The sequence below is a fragment of the Epargyreus clarus genome, unplaced genomic scaffold (assembly GCF_041222505.1).
Source record: "Epargyreus clarus isolate Ecla_fem2 unplaced genomic scaffold, WU_Ecla_fem_2.2 ptg000015l, whole genome shotgun sequence".
Classification (NCBI taxonomy): Eukaryota; Metazoa; Arthropoda; class Insecta; order Lepidoptera; family Hesperiidae; genus Epargyreus; species Epargyreus clarus.
In genome coordinates, this window is record NW_027332223.1 from 10,775,030 (window position 1) to 10,801,387 (window position 26,358).

General features: G+C 35.2%; 1 protein-coding gene across 1 annotated transcript in view; it reads right to left on the reverse strand.

Annotated features, from left to right (window-relative positions):
- LOC140748014 (uncharacterized) overlaps positions 1-23,961 on the reverse strand; it is a 204,348-nt gene extending 180,387 nt beyond the window's left edge. Inside the window, exon 1 of the mRNA XM_073080696.1 lies at positions 23,404-23,961. The gene's annotated coding sequence lies outside the window, so the exon portion shown is untranslated. The remainder of the gene's footprint in view (positions 1-23,403) is intronic.
- Positions 23,962-26,358: the final 2,397 nt, after the last annotated feature.

Genomic DNA, 26,358 nt, shown 5'->3' on the forward strand with positions numbered 1-26,358 from the left:
AGCACAAAATGTAAAATTGAAATCCTGCTTTCTCACGTCATACGGGTCAGTGAACCGCATTATTTACATTTATGATAACTGTGCCCGAAAACGTCAAATAAATCCTACGACAAACATTATTATTACATCTCTGCCCATGTAGGAAGGCACCGTGTGTCATCGTTTTTGTGAATATCTTAAATGAGACATACTATTGTCATACTACTTTATAAGAAGGCGGTATTTATGGCTACTACTATATTTTTTTGTTTCCTTATGTTCAAAAGTATACGCAGTTAAGTATTGTATGTTAATTCTTAACTGTTTTATTAAAACAATGCCAAGATGTTTCAAGCATGTCTCTCTTTATTATTGTAATTATCCTACGGAATTATCTTTGACCGCTGTGACTTCGTAACTACTATCAATAAATACGTTTTAAAACTTTTAAACATCATCAAGCATTATTATTCCTGAGAACTTGCTCCACACTAGAAATAAGTGTGACGGTGGTACCCCCGGTCAAGCTAAAGTAGTTCTGCCACCTTACATTATTATAAGATTAAATTCCTTTAAGAGATAGGTACTAACGAACCGATGAGTCCAAATTGCAGTTTGTCAAGTCCGTCCGTCCGTCCAACAGACTACGCGATACAGACAATGTTTACAACATTAATCTATATGGTTTGAAAGTTTGATTTGTCGCAGTTTCACAGCAGGAATATAGGGCAATCGTGGCAGAGAAAGTGCGAGCGCAGTCGTGACGCTGTAGGGACGTGCTTACATTCAAAATCGACCGCTATCGACACTTGGAACCAATGGGCAAATTAAAGCTGCCCCGACAGGAGAATACGCGGCAATATTTTATCGTAATAAGGTATAATCTAAGCAACGTTAACCCAGTGGTACGGTTTCTGCTTCCCACGCGCATCGGAGGGTTAAGTTCCAGTCGGTCTGATTATTCGAATATGTGTAGTAGGAATCAATGAACTGTTTTAACAGTAATTTTTTATATAATATTGAAGTAACAAATGACATCACAAGCAGCTCATAGACATCTGTATGTCTACGTCATATAACGTAAAAGTCCTACCTAAGGTCAGCCACAGAAGTTGTTATCCCTGAAGACTAAGGTGGATACCCTCGGATAAGTATGTCTCCCTTATAGCACCTCTACTATAAGGCTATTATGAAACTACTATGTGAAAATACAAATGCTTAAGTATTTTCATTATGTTCTGAATGATGTTTAGAGCCTTTAAAAGCCATAAAGCAGTGTAGTAAAACTCAAGCGTCCTAGTTAGAAACATTTGGCAAGAAGTAGCACAGTGACATTACTACCCCTACTCCCGCAATTTTGGGTTAAAATATATAATGTAGTTATGGGTATTAGGAAGATTTATAACCCGTCTACCGCTCCGTTCTTAGTCGTTTGAATGATATGCAAGGTCACGTCTGAGCGCAACGGCAAATCCTTGGGATTTCTCCATAAAGCTTATTACACCGTCACAGACACCGTCGCCTGCCCAAGATCGTTTCTATTCAAATGTCTTATTATTGTAAAGAGAATAAAATGTTTTGTAAAACATTGTAAATTAAATATGATTTCGCCATCCCTGTCGGACACTGGTCTTCTCTCAGAGTGAGATGGGTTTAAACAAATTTCAGGTCTTTTACGAGGCTTAAATTCACAGTTAAAACAAGTTATAAAATAATTGTTAATGTAAGCACGTAACTTGAAAAACCAAAAAGTTTTAACCTCGTAAATTGTCAGGCCGCGTATCAAACCATTACTTTGTCACTAAAATATACATACATAATATTTTGGATATTAAATATAAATAATGCAAAAATCGTACTAATCTTGCAGTTCTTGATTAGAAAAGTTCTTGAAAACTTCAACATTAGTTTTCTAGTTTAAAACTAGCTTTAAAACTCGCATGCCAACTACAAAATTAAAATGAACTCCGCAATGCTCAATTCATTTCTATGTTCCCCTAGCACAGGATATAAATACGATGGCTACCAAATAGGACGGAATAGAAACATCCGGTGGAGAAGGCAATAAACAATCGAATGCGTAGTCCCGTCATTCCCGTCGTTGCAACAGGATAATTACCGCCTGCATCTTTTATCTTATTTTCTACAAACCAGTCTCTAGTAGTTTTCATGAGAAGATATTAAAAGGATATCCGCAAACGACACTCACCGTTATTTTTCAAATATCGGTCAAAAGTCAGAACGACGCTTAATAGAATGGGTTCCCATTCCAAACTAAGCAATTTTACGTGAAAATTAAAAAAATACATTTTTAGCGTTTTTGAGAACATATAGGGTGTGTTTTTGCCTGAGACGAAGTTGGGCATGTCAATGTAACACATAATTTTTAATATGGGACGAAGTTACCCGCTTCGACGTAACACATCTTTTATTGTATTTATATTAATTTTAGCTATGATTAACATTGACATGGGAATTTAATAGGCGATAACGTAATTGTTTTCAACTGTACATAAGTCTCACTAGTACACGTTTACAATCATGATGATTAGTTCCAACTCGTAACATACCAATATTTATTGCATGTGCAATGCCTTGAACATTGGGGCCGGGCGTCGAACCGCCACCCAGGCCGCCTGGACGTGACCTCCGCTCATACAACAAGCTCTTTTAATATGCACTCAGCATTTTGCCTTTCTGTATGCAATTATTTTCATTCCATATTTCATATAAAATTATTAAAGTTTTCAAGAAATGGAACAAACCCTATATTTACTTTTTTGATATGATTTAGTCCACAACATTTTTAAATAAAAATGTTGTGGACTAAATCATATCATACATGTACTATTACCGTGACAAACGGTCATTTTCGCTCGTAGGCATCTATAAACAATACAAAATAGGATCGGAGTTGAGCTGAAGGCGGTCCCCTATACCTACAGGAACTAAGTTGCAAGACGTCATGTGACTTTGTCTTAGATACCTTTAAATGAGAATAAATTGGTTAAAGACAGAAACAGATGTAGGTATGATACCACGAAAGTTTTTATAAAGTTTGAAAGGCTATATACAAAACTAAAGTGAAAAGGAAAAACAATATAGCCTATGTTACTTTCACAATTTAGAATCCAATCTGATATTGTAAACAACCCGTTTGAGTTGCAAGGCGTGCCGATGAATGAGGCATACGTATAGTCCGCGCTAAACTGCTAGTCCGCTCTGAAGTTGTTGCGAGCAGGTGTAGTCATACAATTTGCTATGGCGCCGCGATTCTTTTCTATATTCAGAGCGGACTAGCAATTTTACGCGGAGTATACCTACATACGTTAAAAAAGTATAGAAGGTATTGTCAGATAAAAAAGAAATCTTGTAACCAAACAACAGCGAATGGCATTACAACAACAATTACAAAATATTATTTACATATGATAAATATGGACATTGGACATCACTGAGACCTGTATTAGTATATTGGGTAGATTGTACCCTCTGACAATGTTTCGCCATTTGCAAGATTTATGTACTTATACTAATAATGCAGTATAATTGCATTTAACTTATAGTCTTATTCATAATTAGGCGTCCAAAATGTAAACAAAGAAATGTCACTGTCAAAATTAAGAAGAAACAATGTATGGCATTAGGTATGGATGGGATGCCTCCTCAGTTATTTCTACCTAAACAATAACAAATAGGGCTTGTGAATTGATACGGTATTTAAAATTTATTATCGTATATGCACGGATATAAGGATGTACAATAACAACGCAGCCAGTGCTATGGTTGTCAGACGAATCGATTCGTTTCGGTTTGCACGGCAGTCAAACGGCTGTTAGATGGCCCCAGATCGTCTATTAATAGCCACGAATAATAACCAACATGTACGTTGAACTGACACACGCGGCGATAGCAGAAAAAACCATTATTCATCTCATTATGACCGAGTAGAATGAAGCCAGTGACGTCATAGTTCGTTATGTGCATTCGCGATATTAAGTCTGTGATGATTTTTATGTCATTACTAATTTCTTTTTTGTTAATTTTATTTCGTGAATTTAAAGTTACATAATTTAGCGGGAACATTTTTTTCTTTTTAATTTTACTTAACAAATTATTTAAAGTTAAAGATTTATTTTACGGAACATTTTTTTGTAAATAAATATTAACTTTACTGAGTCAACTAAGGTCGTAACAAGAAACCTTTTCTACTAAAATTCTTCATTACGCTATCGAGCTATAAAATACTTAAAGAAACCTCATAACAATTCGTACTAATTGAAGTACATGAAATATTTCTGTTACATCGTAAAGACGGATTTAAAATTCATATCAAAGAAGCTTTAATGTTATTTTTATAGCATAATATTTTTCGTACAACTGAATGCTACTCGCTACATCTAGAAAGGGGCGGCAATGATTAGTAGGATAATAAAAGTGTAATGAAAATTTACTTCCTATTAAAACTTTAACGTTCTGTAGATATACTAGAATTGAAAATGTATACTAAATCTGTACCACTTTCTAAAATGATTTAATGAGAATCTGAAGGTAGAAGAACCCTTCGACAGTGGAACTTTTTCTAACAGCAGTGTTAAGCCCACCTCAGATAAAAATATTGTGATATGGCAGATAAACTCACATGAGGCTTATAAATTAATCATTAAGAAACGCATCTAGTGCGACCTCAAATGGGCTCTAATCTTATTTGGAATTATAAGGTTATTGTGTGATATGGTCAGTGAGTGACCTATATGGATGGACGTTTTAGATTGTATGACAATTGTAAGAAATAAATTTACTGTTCCTTTTATTTAGTTCTTTAATTTCTGTTCATTCTGCTGATTTTACATCATTTAGAAGTTTAAGGATGAATGCTGTGTATGTAGTATCTGGAAATACACACTTCCAAAATGAAACAATCTGAGAACAAATTTCAACGAATAATATATACTCGTATGATAAATCTTTACCTTGCGTCTTTACACACTTCATTAGAGACTTGACAAGTTGTATTTCACAATGTAAATGATGAGATTTAATATGTTCAGAAGAGATGAGAAATGGTCATCATAAAACTGAACCACTCACAAGTAGCCCACGGTAAATACCAGGAAATGTATACCTACATAGGTAAGTACAAACTCAGAAGAGAAGAGAAATGGTCATCATAGTACTAAACCACTTACAAGTAGCCCACTATCGGTAAATAACAGGATATATATACATAGGTAAGTACAAACTGTTTTTATACGTTGGAAACCGAGCAGCGAATGGGAACGTGAAATATCACGTCAAATCACGGCACCGACTGCTTGCACTCGATCGAAACGAAAACTAAATCCGTATGTGAGTATAAACGTAGCCACACTCCCACATATTGGATATTTGCCGTGTAACGAAACGGATTATTACCTACAAGTAAAAGTTTTAAAGTTTTACCTACTCATAGCTTTGTATAACAATTATGTGTATTGGTTTCAATATTATGAAACCCGTGCGCAATGCAAGTTTGTTGTTCATTGCATGTTAGTATTGCGATGATAATACGAAAGTAATATGGATAGTAAGCACTACAAAGTACAAATCACTTAATAATCTAAATATGTATAACTCAAAGGTGACTGACTGACATAGTGATCTATCAACGCACAGCCCAAACCACTGGACGGATCGGGCTGAAATTTGGCATGCAGGTAGATGTTATGACGTAGGCATCCGCTAAGAAAGGACTTTGATCAATTCTACCCCCAAGGGGATAAAATAGGGGATGAAAATATTTCTTTGTAACGCGAGCGAAGCCGCGGGCAAAAGCTCGTGTTTTATATTTCGTATAACTTAAATTACCTAATTGTACGTAAAACGATGTAGGTACGTATGTCGATAATCAAAATTGAATAAATTGTAGACGGATAACGGATGAGATAAGGCTTTCCTTTTCTTAATATAGAATGATAACATGATACATATATTACAGGTGACAAACCTAGAGGAGATGAAACTGATAAGAGAAAAATAACGTGACATCCCAACAGTTCCTGACACTAATTCCCAGACAACAGATCACTATTATCTACCCATTGATACAATATGTAACACATAAAACAATGGTTATATCGCGATCCTAGTATCACGTGTGTTAGTTGTATCAACCGTAACGGAAGTGTCACATTACGTTTGTACGTGCACGTGACCAACATACCGTTTTTCCAACACTCGTTTTTGAAAGCGGTACGCAATTGAAAGGGCTAAAGATAACAGAAATGCTACGCGTGTCTTAAGCTTGGGCACGACCTCATTCATGAAAGAGACAGCTGCATCGTTATGTTAGGTCGGTGTACGACATACATGTACTCATGTGTATATGAAGTCTTGAGCTCGTACTACATGATAATGTTCCCTTTACCCTGTCTGTAATTATTTCGGGAAAAAAGAAAAATTCTGTCAGAAGTAAACGGCTTTTAAACTTGTTTTATCTTCATATGCTTAGTTTTATACAAAAGATTGATCTATCGTACACTAATCAATATTCAGCCACTCATACTATGAAAATACCTATCTATTAAACATAGGAACATATATGAATACATGCTTTGTATTTCCGATCCCTCACTCCCTTTTTGTGTCCTTTTCACCGAGTCATCCGCTCATTGAAAGATTATTTTCATAATGCGAAAATAATGCGTACATAGATAAGTGTTCTAAAGGGAAGGGAAGACCTCGTAGTCCCTCTAATTATAATAATTAAACGAGTTCATCAATCTTTCCAAATTTTCCCATCCCTCTTTCATCATCCGTCCTTAAAAGAGGAACTTAGATTTAAAACTTTCTGTCCGTAAATTTAATGAGTCATCCGCTTATTGACAGGTTATTGTGAAATGCGAAAATAATGCGGATAAGTGTCGTGAAGAATGAGACCGGACAGGATCGGGTCGCGGGTTAATCATTGTTGGCAGCGGCGCGGCGTGCTCCATCACGCTGGGATAAGCGGCAATTTGTCAATCACCAACGTGAATGCCTTACAAAAGCTTTCAATAAATGCCTCGTGCCTAGCAGCCGCGAGGACATCATTGCCAAAACCATTTATAATGTAGGGGAACATCCAACCTAAATTTCGTTAGTGCTAGCTTCTGTCTAAAGTTTAGTAGGTGGTAGAACCCTTTGTGGTTCAACCGGCGGCACTACCGCCACACCTCTTTCTGCCTCATCGTATGCTGCCTCTCTGTGTTCTAGTTTTAAAGGGTATGGTAAGATACTTTTCCGAGGCGTTCCAGCTTAGTCCTCAGAGGTGACTGTGCAATTGTTGCCATTTACCTCAGGTAGGAATATCTAATCCTATATGGGGTTGATTACTGATGTTCGTGGGCGGCAGTAGCCACTTACCAGACTGCATGCTGGACAGAATAGACAGACAGAAATAGCAAACTTCTATATTATAAAAAAAAAGTTTCGCTTGCGAATGCAATTGTCCTGTTGCAAAGAACTGCATATGTCCGCAGTTTGTACAGATCGTAACTGATATATAAAAGTAAACATCATCGAACATGGTCAGAATTTTAATAAGTATACGACTTGTGGTATAAACTTATGCGATTCTGTGATTCGGAGGTAAACCAAGCTCTTGGTCTCAGTTATAATAACAGAATAGCAGCTATTAAACCTTATCGGAGATCTTATAAAAACACTGAAAACATCTGTCCGAATTGGTCACTAGCACTAGTCATCATGGTAGTAAGGATACTAAATACCTTATCCACAGGCCTCTTGTGATAAAAGAACCCAACAGTGGCACATAAAGAGTTTTGACCAACTTAACAAAAAAAAACAGATTTTTAAATTATTCCCGTCCGTCAGTAAAAGAACTCTATTAAATTGTAATCGAACACAACAATGTTCGTTCACAAAATGTTGATTCAGTGGAAATTCATAAATACTACACTATTCATTGTTCTCTTCCAAATACAATCATATTGGTTCTGCTAAATAAATATTTACTACACAATATCATGCATCCGTAATTCGATATAGTTGCTGAGCTATTTTTATTTTGTGCTGTTTCATCAACGATCTAACGTATATACGAACATCCAGACGAAAGAGTGATGGTCTGTTTTCATATAAAATTGCCTATAAACCAGCCGAGAAACTGTTATTTTTATTAATTCATTAATCTTAGACACTGACTGGGTTATGAATGTTTGTAACGACCTAAATAAACGACCAATTTTAGGAACAATTACGAAATCTTTACATGTGTGCTTATTCATAGCAGATAAATTTATTTTTGAAACGGAATGTCAAAGTATGCTTCCGATAAAACTTCATGATAATTCTCAAAAAATTCTAATGTTAACTAGTAATTTTTCAACATCAACACCATATGATAGTTTTAAATATCGATAATTTCATATAGAACAGTCCTTCAGGCTGAAACTGTTTACAGGTAGAATGAGACCACTGAGGTCTAAGACGGTCCCCTTATATGAAAGTCGACAAGTATATTTTTTACTGAAACGGTACATAAAGGACTCATTGATATGAAACTGATTATTTAGATTACCCTAGCATGATGTCATTGGCGACGCAAGACCTTGATTATATTCACATAAATGTAAATAAAGTAGATACGGGATGCGCTATGCAGATCCAACATGAAAACAGATAAAATATTCACGAACATTTTATTTTCATCGAACATTGTAATCATTCGCTACGTAAATTAGATGAGTTCATTCTTTTCTAGACATTTGTGATGAAAATACTAACATGCTTTTTCATACGTTTCTAGTCAACTAATTGTGGATTTCAACTGGGAATAGGCTTTATTCTGTGAGTAATTATATGAAATAACTTAAGTGAGCATGTAATTCATAAATGATAATGTCGATTAGGATCAAACAGGATATTCCCGAAATTGGAATTACAAGTGTTGCTCCACAGGCGACTAAATTGACTACCATCTTTCTATCTTCAAGTCACAACATAACAGCACTAAATTACTTCATTAAGAATTAGATATCGGGATGGTAACTTCGCACGTGAAACACTAGTAACAAATAGTACATTACAATACGAGGACGAAAAATTTTTTTCTGACAAGTGTGAGTTTGCAGGCCGAGCCGCAGGCGAGGACTGCAATCACACGAGTCAGAAAAACATTTTTCGTCCGCGTGTTGTATAAAATTTTATATTACGGGGTCGGAAATGGGGGTTTTGCGCACGCGAAGCGTGCGTAAAACGTCCATTTACGCACGCCGTGATATAAAATCACTTTTGTTATCGTGAAGCCTGATGCTATCCACAGAGAAGTAACCTATAAGCGAAACAAGGTAAAATGATTCTTGAAAAGATTATTTCTAATACCGTCCGATCCAAATATTTCGATACTTAAGTTAAAGCGATTCTAATTAAACTGATAGGACTGGGTATCGGATATCAGACAATCGATTTCAATTAAAAGAGCAAACAATACTGCTATTAGAGCCCTGATAACCACTGCGAGGCCAAAACGGAATTGCCTAGCGCTCCACGTGTCATTCACCCAAACCGCCTTTTCGATCTACTATACAGCCTGAACTTTTGTTTTTATACTATTTTTATATACGAATTTATTATCCAAAAACGGAAAGGATTTTTCACTTACAAACTGAAAGATTTTTTTAAATTCAAATGAGCGGTCAAATGCAATGATAAAGTATTGATTACTTCATGTTGTTCTACTTGATGTATTTAAAAGACTTTTATTTGCATAAAATGAAGATCGATTAGTGCCTTTTGTATGTAAATGAATAAAAAATAGGGTGACAATAGTAGTAATTATCAAGTAAGTAATGGGTCCTGGAAAACTCGAAATAAACGAAGTCATTTTAATATTGCAGTTTATCCAATTAAAATAATGTGTATAAATAAAATTCATTAAAAAGTTACCAAATTACCTATTGTTTTCTGCGAGCCTGCAACATGTCAGCGAACGTGTTGAGCTACCCAAAGTGTTGTAACATTTAACAACGATACAGTCACGATATGCTAAGAATACTTAACTCATTTCTTATGCCGTTAGCCCGCCGACCTAAATCATGTAGGTACTATGGGAACACGATCAATAATAATAAATGGATACAAAGGCTTAACTACCTTTCCGTATTTCCTTTTCGACATAGCATATTTTAGTTGAATGTGTTGCATACACGTGTTCAATACTTTATTGTGTAATAAAAAAAGTGTGTGTGTATTTATGTACGCACGTAAGAAGTTGTACTTCTTTGTCGTAATTAATATTTTTATGTATTCAACCTATTTTTATCTGTGAAAACGACCAATAGACGAAGGTACATACTACAAATTTATTATGTGTTACATCGGCGCTCGTAACTTCGTCTTACGCCAAAAACTATATGGATGTGCAATATGCACTGTGCATGTCTACGGTCCCACGCTAAATATACACTCTGATTTATTTTTCTTAAAACTCATCAAGAGGAGTTCTAAACTAAAAAGAAGTACTAACTTTAAAAATATTTATAAGATCTTAAAAAGTGACAGCCGGATTGCCAGCCAGACTGCCTTTTTTAATTAAACAAAAAACCATTATTTATAATATAACATACTCCCAATTATTCCACATCAAGTCTTCAGATCTTGATAATGGTAACCCTCAAAATCGTATACGTCTAGACTCGACGTCGCGGAGCCATGGAGACGCAAAAAATTGCTTGGTTTTTAATAAATGCGCGTGACCGACGCCAGCCTGTATACGTAGGCTCTATTATTAAATGTCTATGAACTTGAGCGTTGGATTGGCACAACCCGACGCTTCATCTAGACCAGTCTTTCTCAAAGTTGTAGGCACTTGACTCTTAAAGAAGCGTTCCTTTCGCAAAAGGCCCAAAAATGTATAAGTTTTGTCGTGTTTTAAGGAGAGATTACAGCCATGAAGACGCAAAAAATTGCTTCATTTTTAATAAATGCGCATTAGCGACCCCAGCCTGTATACGTAGGCTCTATTATTAAGTGTCTATGAACTTAAGCGTTGAATTGGCACAGTCAGATACTTCATCTAGACCAGTCTTTCTCAAAGTTGTGTTTTGTGGGCACTAAACGCTTAAAAAGGTTTTAAGGGACTTTTGTACAACAGGTGAGAAGTGTTAAATCTTCCCTTAACAGCGGAGATTACTGCTTGTGCTTCGACAAATATGGTAATATTTGGAACTAAAATCGAATTCTCCTACCATCTATAGAATATTTCTGTCTATTTTTACGTTTTTGTATCTGTCTATTTGATTACCTCGTCTGATCTATTTCAGAAAGTTGATCTATTTCGTTTCAAAGTTCTGCGAGGCTAGAAAATAGTTCATTCTAAAATAGGTAGACGAAACAAGTTTGAGAATCTCTGATTTAGACAGTAACTTTAGATAACCCGTAGGTTATTTGCCTAATGCCGACAATTGTGACAATAGCTCCACATTATGTGTTATGTGACAGCGTTACGTTTACGATTGTTCAGTTCTTGCGTGACTATAATGACGGAAAGTTAATTTGCTTGAATCATTTCTCACGGTATTTCACAAATGACGCCAATTACGTCAGGCGCAGTGCAATAATCGCACTTATTAAGCGGTTACTTACCTTCTCGTGCAAGTACGAATAAAGAAAACTTGCATTTTCTTTACAATTGCTCAATGAGATCAGTTACTTGATAGTAAATCCAATGATAACTTAGTTTACTCTGAAGATTATTGTGTTGAAACTGTTGCGGAGTTCTAATACAAGGCACGGGAGATTTTCGAAATTATTTTAATCAAAGATAGTCATCTTTTGCTATGACGATGACCGCAAGCGTTGTGAGGACTCTAAAAGCCTGACAGTTGTCCAATACGTCCTACAAGATTTGCAAAGTCTAATAACTCCAAATAATATTTCATTCTGAGAGAGAATTCCTACTCTACACTCAATCGAAGCTAAAAGAATAATATGAATAAATAAATACTTAACACTTTTTAAGCCGTGAGAACACATTATCATTTTTAACAATCGGACTTTCATAGCTACCTACATTGAATGTGCACGCGCTATTAAATATGCTAATTGCCTCTAGACTGCTATTTTAATAAAAAATAAACATTAAGCATCTAAAATCTCATTGGGCCCTAACCATTGAAAACCCGGGTAATAAACATATTTATATAAGACCGTACTACGTATCTATGTAAATGTGATAAATTGCCTATTACTAAAATTTTCATATTTTTTATTTTTAGTATTTGTTATTATAACGGCCATTGAAGTAGATGCATTATGAATATTTAAACAATCTACATATTACGGTTCAATAGATTAAGCGAAAAACGTCAATAAATTGCGGCTTCTTTATGGCGACCCCCATATAGCAACCACCATTATTCATACTCTGTAAAAATGTCAAGTGTCTATACGGTTCAGGAGATTTTTTTTTTTTTATAATATAGAAGTAGCAGACGAACATGCAGTCCACCTGATGGTAAGTGGCTACTGCCGCACATGGACATTTGTAATCAACCGCAGATAGGATTAGATATTCCTACCTGAGGTCGGCCACAGATGCGCCGCTACCCCTGAGGACTAAGCTGGAACGCCTCAAATAAGTCTGTCTCCCTTACCACAAAAGGTTCAGGAGATATACTCCTGTGACAGACGAACAGTCATACAGACAGCGCAGGCTTAGTAATATGGTTCCGTTTTTACCCTTTGGGTAACAACCCTAATAAAATAAACATTAAGCATCTAAAAACTCTTTAGGCCAATAAACATATTTACATAGGACTTTATTACGTAAATGTAAATGTAAAAATTAACATAAACCCGTTGATTTGTAGGTGCGTTTCATTCAAAACTTGTATAACTTGTAACATTTCCGTATGGTATCAAAGATAAGCATACGTTATACAGAAACTAGCAACTTGAGCAATTGGGAGAATGTAAATCTGGTTATTAGCAACAATGGAGAGAGTTTGTAGGCAAATCAGTGTAGACGGCGACACCTACTCGGCTGAGTCACAGCACATCTGGCGTTGAGCAAACTTAGAAACGTCACCGCACTCGAGCTACTGTGCGCTAGTGATGTGCTGTACACTCATTTAATTGAACGACTTAATACAGTGAAGATTATGCAAGCATATATATTATGAATTCATTTGCATAATCGAGACACTGCATTAATACTAAAAATGACAATAAGTCGTTTATATTAAAAATGGAAGACAACAAAATAAATTTATTTAATGGCATTTTAGACTTTATTTCCATTAATAAAGATACTATATTCATCTTTTCGGTCGTGACGAAAGAACTTAGTTTTTATATACAATTTTATGATTATGATTTGGACGACTCAAAGACATCCAAATGCCTTAAGTATGTATTATGTGTTCATGTTTTGTTATTCTGGAATGAATTTCAAGTGTCATTAAAATTCACAGAGTATTGCGTTTAATTTTGGGGCCAATTGCACGCAAACACATTTAATCAGTGTTTCATACACATAGGTCTGTGGTTTCATATTTCTCTTTAGTTTTCTTTCGGGCTCTAAAAATGACACGTTATTTGTCTAGTTACAACTCTTTACATTCTAATGCTTAGAGATTTTTATTTCTCGCAAATATACGAAAATCTAGAGATTCGTTTTTTCATCACAGTTAATCTTATCGATATCGTAATTTTCTTAACGCGTCTCAATATTAGGCACATCACTAATCTCGCGGATGTGTTTAATGTTTACCGCTGATAACACCGATATATTTAGTCAACGAACATAAATTTTAATGGCAGCATTGTCAACCTAACTCTATTTCACATATAAGCAGTATTCGTTAATACCTAAAGGAAAATTTTACTTACGTATTCAGAATTCACACAGTTTTAATTATAAAGTCAAATTCATTCTTCGTACTTAGTAATAAGTTTTGTAAAACACAAAAGTGAGAATATATTCTATCAGATAACATAATCATTGTTTTATTTTCGTTTTCTAAATTCTGACAAATATGAGCGTTGAATCATTCAACATCTTTACAATAAACAATGCATCAATTACTTTCTCATTGTTGAGATACATTTGCGGAGAATGTAAATTTTAATTAGGTTTAACAAAAAGAAAATAGTATTTCTATTTCGTCCAAAGGTGTCGAATATCTTACAACTACACCTATTTCTGCCTAATAACTGCAGTGGTAAGCGTTGGTGTGGTCTGATATGAAGGGTATGGTAAGGGAAACATACTTTTCCGAGGTGTTCCAGCTTAGTCCTCAGGGTTAGCGGCGTATCTGTGGCCGGCTTCAGGTTGAAATATTTAATCCTATCTGGGATTGATTACACATGTCCATGGGCGGCAGTAGCCATTTACTATCAGGTGAATTGCATGCTCGTCTGCTTCTCCTATATTATGTAAAAAAAAACTTATTCATCGCCATAAAAGGGCCTCAATTTTTTATACGAGTATGTTTATTTGAACAAAACCGTCCCATCACTAATATACAACTCATTCAGTTAATTGTTTACGCCACGCACTTCGGGTATCAATGGAAAATGATAATTTCAGGGCACGAGAACAACGCATGAATGCGTTATATAACCACAGGTAGTCCAGCCAATTTTGATTAATGAGATGTTCGTAAATTTATTCCGTTAATCCAGCTGACATTCTGCGGCATAGGATTAATAATCACATTGAGCCGCAGGCTACGATTAATTGATTGCCTACTATAGGTAATATAATTTTATCCTGCGTCGTCTAATTCTTTTGGGGTGTAGTCATGAGTGTCAAATAAGAGTTTAGGGCATGGTTGCACAGACTTATTAAGACTAGGGGCCACTCGGGCAAATCATGAACTGATGGCGGGCCGGCCGCCAGAAGTATAGGTAATTAAAGACAATAAAGATTTATAATAATTTATTAAAATTGAAAAAGAATTTATTAATTTGAATCGTGGCACTGCATAATGCTTACAATCATTGTCGCGCGCGCGAGATTCAAATTACTTTTCGAACATATATATATTTTTTGGTTTTAATCTGGAATAGATTTCAATTCGGCCCGCGGGCTGCGGTCTGTGCATCCATGGTTTAGGGGTTCGGACCAATGCCTTTAAGGAGGACGCAAGCAGGAGAAAAATGTAAAAGGAATACCATTTTTGTTTTATGGCTTTCGGAGACTATTTTATAAAGACCTCCCTCTCTTTCACGTAGCACAAGTGTGAGATTTCTTTTTCGCGCGACTAGGGGTATATTTGTCAGCGTAATTTTTTTTTCGACTACCCACCTATAAACCCCTGGCCAACTGATACGCTAAGTCGCAGAATTGCTTTGGACCCCCTCTTCCTCCTTTACAAGGCTGTTCCTACACCTAAGAAGTATACAATTTTCCAGAGTAATTAGAAGTCAGCACACTGACGTTAATTTAAAGGAAAGTTTGTCTACTTTGCTCATTATTATAGATGCTCATTAGAGCACCCTATATCCTTCACACTCTTCACTTTACTTCACTGTTTTAATAAACAAAATCGAAGCGTGTTTATAATTGACGCCTACTATTTTCCAAGCTCATTATTATGCATAATTAAACAATACCGCCATATAAAACTCCGAAAATACTTTTGTCAAACGTGTCTCGGTTCATACGGCTTAATCTGGAAGCTAAAGCATCAATTTTGAAGTTCCACGCATAGATGGTACCTCAAAAATATTTCTTCCAAATGCTTTCTACACCCACAGCCCCACACTAGGATTCCCTGTGTCATGGGTACCATGGACACACAAAATACACAAACACCCAGACCCAGAACAGATACCTAAATTAATCATTCAGATATAAGTCTGGCCGGGGACCGAACCCGGACTTTGTGCGTCAGACGGTATGACCGCTCCGCCACGCGGATCACCAAAACAAAACAAAAACCGTGTTGAGTCGGAGATAGAACCTCGTCAACAAATCAGTGTGTGTATGATAAGTGAGTGAACCTCTTCAACAAATCAGTATGTGACAACAAATCAGAGACAGACTTTTCCAAGGCGTTCCAGCTTAGTCCTCAGGGGTAGCGGCGCATCTGTGGCCGACCTCAGGTAGGCATACCTAATCCTATCTGGGGTTGATTACAGATGTCCATGGGCGGCAGTAGCCACTTACCATCAGGTGGACTGCATGCTCGTCTGCTACTCTTATATTAAAAAAAAAAGAACACATCGAGCACAGATCTCGATCAAAGATGATCGTACGCGTCTCGGCGCGGAGCGTGAAATGTGGGGCGCTGTTGAGCCGCTCACCAGATCGATACCCGATACACCGCGCTCTGAATGCCGCCGTAACTGGATTCGGACTACCACTTGTTCTTTTTGTGGGCCACCGCCTTATTTTAAACAATAGTTGGAATGACTTGACCCGATTCTGCATACGGACTTAACTGGCAAGGTTTTGTTTTTTAATAAATGTTAATTAGCAATATTTATGGTCGAAGCAAGGACGCAAGGTATTATGTATACTCTCGCTGTCTTAAGTAATTTTTTATCTTATACGTTTTGCTTAATGAAAAATAATAAGTGTTTGACAAACTAAAAATTACACCTGTAAATAAACTGTAAATAATGTTAAAGTTTATTAAAATAAATTAAATTTAAAATATTTTTTGTTCCTCCTGTCTACTTTCATGCTATTTATTTAATCACGCCTGCTGCGTGTTAACGATATTATAGTACTTAACTCAACTTAGTTCCTCATTACTTCCAACGAAAGTCAGTTTAATTTAGTTCAAAATCACTTTTGACTATCAATTTAAGAGTACATTTAAATATACACGATATTGCATATCAATAACGTTGTGACAGACTACCAACAATCTATTTCGACTTAATGTAACGCCACAAAAAGTAATAGCATGAGTAAAAGATTATACTGTGGTCGAATCGCATGTCAGATTGGCATTTTCTCCAAAAAAAACCCGAACTTACAGAAAACAACAATATTTCTTTACCTTTTCATAACGTAATGCCTGTGATTAGAAACCATGTTATTATTTTTTCGTAAGTTGTACGGAGAAATCTTGCGGCAATCGACACCAGTCACGCGATGGCTTGCTAAAATCCAATTTAGCATTTTACTTCAGTTTAATTTTGAAATAATTTCGTCACAGATCAGAATATACTCGCAATGTCTACAACACATATGTATATCTCCACAGAATACGTATTAGCTAACTTTATTCAATACAAAACGAATACGAGTGTTTGTGTTCTTGATTTATGCATGAGTAATTCTAGGCTCTTGTATGAGTTGCCAACACAAAAAAGGTTTTAGAATACTATCGATCAAAAAAGGGCAATGGGGATTTAAAATTAAAATTCTAGAAATTACTTCAGCTATTCAATTTGGGAAACCATTTTAAAGTAAATTTTATGTAATTAGATCAATTTCTACAACATACTCCGTCTATTTTTGGCTAAACACGCCAAATTTACCAATTTTAACTCGAAAACATTTTAATATTGAAAATCGTAAGGGCCTACTTAAAACACTAAGATATATCCTTAGTTCTTTTATGTAAACTATGACCATCTTGTTGTCTAGTTCTGATCGCGTGATCACTTAGGAAGAATCCGTTGATGAGCCATGACAGACTGATTCTATTTTCCATAATAAAGTTGTATTGAGGAACTGGAACCGTTATTTGTCATGGTTCGTTTCAGCCGCATTTTCAAACAACGACAATAAGATCACATAAAGGTTTGTCTTACTAACTTCCTGATTATGTATTCTTTATTTATATCGTAGACATAGCTTTGTTTGTCAAAAGCAGTGGGTGAGGATGGGGATGTCAGCAAAAATAAGGGGTCTGCTTGTCTCTTGAAGAATTTATTTTTTCTATACCCCCCTATAACAGGGAGCCCCCTATAGTTATGCCTACTGTTAGTTTCTTATTTTTGTATATCGCATATAATTCATCATTGTCAACATTTCCTTAATGTCGAAAATTATTTTCATTCAAATTTCAAAATGCCATTTCTCATTGACAAAATTTACTTTAGTTGAAAATAATTGTACTATATAAAATTAAGTACTCCGCAATTATTTTAACGAAATAAAATTTTAAAGTAATTATATTCCAAATTTGACAAAAAATAAAGACAAGAAAGCGTATGGAAATAAATTTTATACATAAAGCAAAATTAAATTAAAAGTTCAAATAGGACCTTAATTATGCAACCGTAAATTAATTTAGAGAGTTTAATAACGTTGCTATCATAATTTTGGATATTGGTAAAGGATACGTGTATGCACTCACATCAATCATTTTCTATTGTTGTTCCTAACACTATGTCGAAACATTTCGATTTCAAATAGTTAAGGCAATTACTCGGATAGCCGCGATACAAATGATACCTATACACCGCCAATGACTAGCAATCATACTATTAAATATTTCTTGCACCTACCAACCATAGATTTATGTTTGTGAAATGTGTTTTTATGAGCATCTGATAGATAACAAAGGCGTGTGCGACCTTGAGGAGTTCTCGGTTGGTTGCACTCACCAGTTCCGGTCTGACTACCTAAATACATCATTGTAGATGCGCTAATAACTTCTTATTGGACGGATTTAGAAATGCATATTCTTGTATTGTTAGGAGTAAAAGAAGCTTCGTCATATTTTGCTAAGTTCGGTTGCGTGGCACTGATTAACCCCGAGGACAAAGTTAAATGTTAAATGTCTAATCAACCTACCATACCATAGAAAACAACAGTCAAAATATTGGCAGTGAAAGGCTATTCAATGCCGTTTAAACAGTCAACAAAACCATAGAAAAAACGTATAATTCACAGTAGTAAAACTTTGTATTCTTATATTCCAGTATTCCAGTGACTAGTAGTTACTAGACAATAAACCACACAAATTGGACTTAGTCCTATTGGCCACTCATTTTTTGCAGGAGAAAACATAAAATAGAGTAATAAAGTAATTTTCATTCATTCAGATCACATTACCGCAACACAACACTTAATCTATTCCACCTCCGCGTCCGATCCAGCCAAGTCATGCATTAATGAAAGTAATCAGTCTAGCCTCGACCCCGTTTATATAGAGAAACCTGGTATTAAGAGAATGAAGTCGCGTGAAAACTAATTAATCTTTGACCTATTCTCATTAACGAAGTCCAAAGCCGTGAACTGCACTGAACTTGAACTATTCAAATATTCTGTTTTTATTAGAAAGTAAAATGGCGCGCCTAGTCCATTCTTCGTTTCATTTTCTTCCGGAGAAACTAATATCGATAAATAATCTCCAGTTTAAGTACTATTTCTCAGAAAGTCCCATCAGTCTTTTAAATCATCTCCTAATTTCAGTTGAACAAACTACAAAACAGACAAACAAAAATCCATAATAAAGAAAGAAACAAACACATACTCAAATACTTAATTTGGAAATTTTAGTAATTTGTAGTTAAATAACCTGATAGTCTTTTAGAATACAGAAACATCTACGTAAAGAAGCCCCATTTGTTAAAATCTCATTAATGCTTATCACAGAGCACAGATCGTGCCAAAAAACTAGATGTTTATACGAGCACATACTCTTGAAAAAACTTTACCATCCCACCGGGGTTGTCGGATAAAATGATTCTAATTTGTTTTTATATTGTTAATGTAAATAAGTATTTAAGCTCAGCAAATTATATTTTGAATATTTTATTCATTTGTAAACATGTAAGATATTATCATCAAAAATGATTTACATACTTATTAAAGTAATGGTATGCTTATAAAAAGAAATGTTACATTATAGAGGTAGTCTCGAAGACTGTAAAACATATTCTACTTACAATTCTACTGTTGTATTACCCGAAAAACTTAATTAGATTAGAACTTAACAGTCTTCTTTTCATTTTGTAAGTTTCAGATGCGTCACAGCACTAATGTGTTAATTACTTATTGTGTAACATAAACAAACTGATGTTATGGAGTAATCGTAAATCGAGACATATCGCAATCCAATTGCTCTTTATTCTATAGTAGCCGTTATTTGCAGTTGTTTACGAAGCGTACCAATTCAACGAACATTTCATAGATGGCAAATTACGTAAGTGTCAAATGATGTGAATAAAAACCTGAGTGCTAGTACGTACCTAAATCAACCATATATTTTTGCCATAAAGAATTGGCTGAAGCAAGAAAGAATAATGAACACAAATACTAAATCTAACTCTTTATTGTAAACCATGTTTCAATTATCTAGATACTTTTAGGCCAGGGAAGGATTATCAGTAAAGATGCTCACAAGAAAATAAAACCGACAAACGGAAAATCCAGGCAAAGGAAGCAGACATGGCTGGCTTAATGCACAGACTTTCAGTTTAACCTATTTCATAGAATGTCGGCAGTTTAAACGAAGTACTGTAGTTGCAACGCAAAGTTTTTGCTTATTGTGTCTAACGCGGTACCGTCTCCTGTACTACAAAGAGGCATAAAGAAAAAGTTAATTTAAATATCTTCGTAAGCGATTCAAAAGAACGACAGCTCGACGCTATTTATTCTTGTTTCAAACTGCAAGGAAAAGTAATAACTGTAAATATTTTTTTCCAAAAAGTAATAATAAAGTCAGACAGAATTTACGTACTTCATAATAAGTAATGTTTTAAAGTACCTTTAAGTTTAATCAAAGGTATTTATCGCGTGGGAAGAACGCATAAAGTAATAATAACATAATTGAAATAAGTACCTATATGAGATCATTTTATCACCTGTGTGTCAACTGGAAGTAGAAATATGTAAATTGAATTTTAATTACGCATACGTTGATTTAAGTACATAACAAGATAAAGAATGGTGTTTTATGAACATCACCCTAAGTAAAAACAGTTGTATTTCAAACACTAAGTTTATATTGGTACATTTGCTGAAGTTTCAAAACGAACACGTAGATGGAATAGCAGGATGTAGGATGATCTCCGGAGAGTAGTAATGCGGGACGTAAGTAGTTTTCGCATTCAACGCACATTAGCCAGGATACTACTAATAAAGCTACGGGAAGCTCTTTGAAGTTACTATGACGTGAAACGCTACATTATGAACCAGGAAGTTACATTATAACAGTTTCAATTATTAAGTAAAAATTACATTTCTAGAAAACCGCGTTTTATAAATTAACGCGCACATTGTGAGTCGGCTACGTAACTATTCGTGTGATCTGATGCCATCACTGACTCATACCTCGATGTAATCACGTTTCCACTGGGTTTGTTTACAAATAAAGCTTGCTCTTCACTACTTTAGCGAGTTGCTTGTTAGGGAGTTAAATCACTCAACACTCCTGTAAACATGTCGATGATGTAATCCCATGATCGCTTTTTACGCACAAACAAATTTGTCGCTATCTTAAGTATACATTTCATGCTTGAACCAAACAAGAATACGCACATATGTGATATAGTAGATAAGTAGATACGCGTAATTCATTTTAATTTCCCAAGGGTACAATGGTACCTTTGAAGTTGTTCCAGTTCTTGACGCCGTGGCAAGGTAGGTATCTAGAGGGATATATTCATGCTTAATTTTTACGCCCTTTTTCCTGTTATATATATAATAAAAAGTACAATCAGATTACTTCTGAGTCATTCCGAAAAAGATTCCGAGACTTATTATATTATAGCTTAGCTAATTTTGATGCAACCTCACAATCGCCTTCACAATGAAGACTACAATAAACCAGACGCATAACAATCGTTAGTGACACGTGAACAAGTGCAGTTGCTAACTAAAAAATATGAGGATGTATTTGAAAAGCTAAAGCTATGCCGGTCTGACGACCTCATCGCGACGTCATTGTAACTCAGACCGGTACTCATGTAATATGAATGCTTCCCCTGAAAGAACGGCCGGTCCCTTCTACGCCTTAGTCTGCGTGTAATTTCAAAGATCCCTTCAATATTGACATTAATGTATCAGAGTATTTTTGATACTAGAGCTTGAGCCTCCCCTAATGTTCTAATGTTACATTGAAATTACTTTTAGTGTGGATTAGGGAGATAACATTCTTGAATAATAAACCATGCTGATGTAATGAGGAAAATAGATTAAATTAGTCATTTTTATGAGTGCGCAATTTTGTTGCTGTTTTATTATGCATCAATTCAAATTTTAAATCCGTATAATACGATAATAGTTATGTAATAAGAACGATAATAGTTATGTAATAAGAAATCTTAAACCTTTTTAAGTACATATGAAATCCAAAACACACTGCCAAAATCCAATTTTTACGAATAGATTTTAACAATTTAAGGGCACGTTTAAGTTCATGATATGGCCACAAAAGAAAGCATTTTGGTCCTTTCCCACACGGGCATGTGTAACTCATGCAAACCTGTTTTTATTGTGCCGTGTTCCCATAACAAAACCAGTTAATTTACCCGTTGGATAATGGGGTTCGTGCCTCCTAAGCTGCAATTTATTTCTTAGCGGAGAAATACGCATGTTCTCGAACCGAATGGTTATCGTAAATTTGTGGCGGATGCTAAAATTGCTACATTACATCATAGAATGGTAATCAAATTAATAATAACAATTATTTAATGTTTTAAGACAAAGATACTATTACTGTGTATTTCGGTTTTAATTGGAAATCTAATAAGATATCGTATTCTAACTAACCAAACCCACAAACGGTGGATTTTCTTACGTTTACAACTTACTTACATTGGCAGACATGTATGAGTTTGAATCTAATGTAGTCAACTCCATAATTACTTTCCAAAAGAACTTAAACATCTCCAGAAAATAGCCAAAAAGGTTTACCTCCTCTTATTTTGTACAACTTCTTTGTTATCTACAAACATCTTCATGAAAACGGAAAACTTCATGAAAGCCTAAAGCTATTTCTAAACCTTTAAGAGCTTTCAACTCGTCTGAAGAGGTCGCGTCAGGAATTCTTGAAATAGGGACACTCACTTGTTATTTGAAAGCATTTATTTATGTGTTGTAGAATCTTTTAATTATATTCGACCATATTACATTAGCCAGAACTAAAAAGCTTTAGGAAGAAATCCTTTTGTAGTAAAAATCTGGTTACCCACCTACGAGTTAATTAACTTGTCTCGTAGGTATGTATATCTCGGTATCTTGAGATTATACAAATTTATGCAAATCAACTATTTTATCACAGTCCTGGTCAATTTTAACTTCAATGGGATCCATATTTTCTTTAAATACCTATTCAATAATAATAACTACGAGTACTTCAAAGCAATTGATTAAAATGTAAGAAGCAATATTTATTTACCTTCTCAATACAGCAAAGTTACTGTGCTGAAAATGTTAGCAAACTCAAAACTTACAGGAAACAAGCAAAATTCTACATCTACAATTAGTAAGTTATTTAGTGATCAATTATACTTATATCAACTTACCTATATCGGTCCTATCTCTGTCAATATCGTCGTCAAGGTGTTACAAATGACATGTATCACAACGGGCAGTCAACACAGTGCATATTCCCAAGGTAAACAAAGATTACGTAAACGCAATCCCACGCACGCACGTCACCCGATCGATTTTCAAACTTTCGAATACGCCCACTTAGAATTTACAAAAGCAACGAGACCAGCATCAATCGGATAGCTCAACACCACCACAATCAAAACAACACGATACAGTCTCCCTTGCCCTTGAAGTCGTACAGGTTATAGGTACTATCGATAAAGCACAACACGCGCACTGAGAGTTCGGACAACAATCACAGGTCAAGTTCGGAGATAATCTCAATAAAAAATAATTAAAGCCGATATAATTATTTCATAGTTTATACGTATAGGCCACATCGACTTCGTGTAACGTAAACGAGTCTGTTATGTTAGGTTAGCGAAGCGATAGTCGCGGGTCTGCCGCGAAACAACACTCATCCCCTTGCGGTCAGGCAATGACTGAACGGCGAGGGCGCCGCTGAGCGTATGCCGAGTGGCGGAGTGGAGACCCCTCACCTCCGCCGCGCGGCTGCCGCCTGCCGCTGCCGCCCTGTGCGCGCGCCTCTCCACGCATATCGCATCAAACAAAAATATTTTGTAGGATAACTACAATTTCATTACATTGGCAGTTATATTTTATTCGTTGGAAAAAGTTTCATATGACCACTGGTAACAATAGTACTGGCTGAGAATGACAAATCGAGGAATTGTGATTACATAGGAATTCGACTTCATGAACCATAAAGAGTTAAATAAAGTTAACCATCAACAAATATAATTCATAATATAATGTAGTTTACTTATGAAACCAATTAAAGAGGAGAAGAAAAAAGGATGATTCTGAAACCGGTTCCATATCTAAGGTAACATCGAGGTAATGAAAATTAATCTATACTTAAATAGTAAAAGGAAAATCTATAAGCTTAATTATAAATGTAGTAAAATTGAAGGCTCATTCGTGAAAGCTAAAAATTCTTACTGTTAATGTAGCTTCGCCACTTTTTAATAACGCATCGTCGCTTCGTAAATTCTTCATTATTTGATTAAATATCCATTAAATTAGCCTTTTTAGTCCGTTAACTACATAACGTCATAACATTATAAATCTCGAGATATTTGTGGAATCTGCGGTGCTTGCTGACGTTCATAGTTTACTACATTTTTTCTCACCTGTATTTAAAAGGTCCGGTTATGGCTTGAGACATAAAAAGTTATTGTTTTGGTTTATCTACGTAAAATAATTCCCTCGGTATTTATTCAGTGGCATAATGTAATACTAATAAATAACATTGTTACAGTTTACTTTAACTTCGAATTAAGTATTTTAACAATGTCTGCGTTATAACAACAGTAACGGTAAGGTACACACGAGGTATTCCAACTTACACCTTAGATATTGCAATGCATGTGTAGCCGACATCAAATTGGTAGGACTTTAATTATATTCTTGATTGATTGCAAATGTATTTACAGTTACCACTTTCTATAAGATGCGCTGTTTCCAATCATATCTAACCTTTAATCGTCATCAACCCATAATTGTCCCACTGTTGCCATTGAACCTTGCCCAGGTTCTCCTCTCAGAATGAGAAGGATTAGGCCATAGTCCACCGCGCTGGCCAAGTGCGTATTAGTAGATTTCACATACCTTTGAGATCATTTTTTATATAAATCTCTCAGATATGCAGATTTTCTCACGATGTTTTCCTTATCCGTTTTAAGCAAGTGATAATTAATTTCTAATACGCACATAATTTTGAAAAATCAGAGGTTAGCCTAATGGGTATCACTGCTTTTAACTATCTAACCTATTATAATTATGTTAAAAAATGTCAAAATCTTCAAAAAATATTATAAAAACTTTATCGAACTATCAAAGGCCGGATGTAGGTTATATATTTACTACGTCAAAGTCACTGCGCTTGCCTGATAATTTATCAGAGAACCCGATAACGATGGGAAAGTTCTTATAAAAAAGAAATCATAGTACAGTGTTTCAACTACACAAAAAATAAAGTCTTGCTTTAAAAACTAGAAGAAAAATCCTGTTTTACGTATAGCGTTTATAGCACTTTTTTAATTAGATACTTCACAAAATCGAGAACATAAATGAATCCCGTGAATAGACAACGAAGGAAGCTACTCTAAGACAGTCCATAAAGTTAAAAGTACCATTTGTTTTTACTATGATGCTCATAATAGCAGGTACAAGGGAGGCAGGTAGGGTATCGCCGACCGGGGTAGCCCACTAACCTTTCTTCTGAGAAACGTCCGTTCTCTACATCGCCTCTGCATTTTATGGTTCAGTAGCATTGTAAAAGCAAAAAACGGAATTTTTGTTGCCGCTTTGACCGTTTCTCCGCATCTTTTAGGCATTTTACGATGGTAAGACTATTAGCATACCTAAAAGAAATTTATAGGATCATATAATGAAATTCATTTAAAACGTTACAGGTTTCCTATATTATTAACACTTATTATGTGAAAATTTCAACCGGCTTTCTATTACAGTTGAGAAGATACAGTCCTTTAAAAGTAGGACAGGCGGACGGATGACGTAGGCTTAGTAAATAGGTTTTCTTTTATAGAAGCCTAGAAATTTGGGATAAAAAGTTGAGTGCATATAAAATGTTTTCAGATATACTTATCTGAGGTTTTCCAATTAATGCTTAAATAATTCATACGTAGTCAATACGTAGTGAATCACACATATATCCAAACCTACAAAATTTAGATTTGAAAGGAAGGATATGATAGTGGAATACACAGGATTGAAACAAAACATCAGTTTCTTAGCTAGTTTCAAAATTATCTAGAACAAATAGACAAACGGACAGGCAAACGAAAAATCCGTAAATATAAGCCTATCACCTCCTACTTAGCATGCTTAGACGATGCATT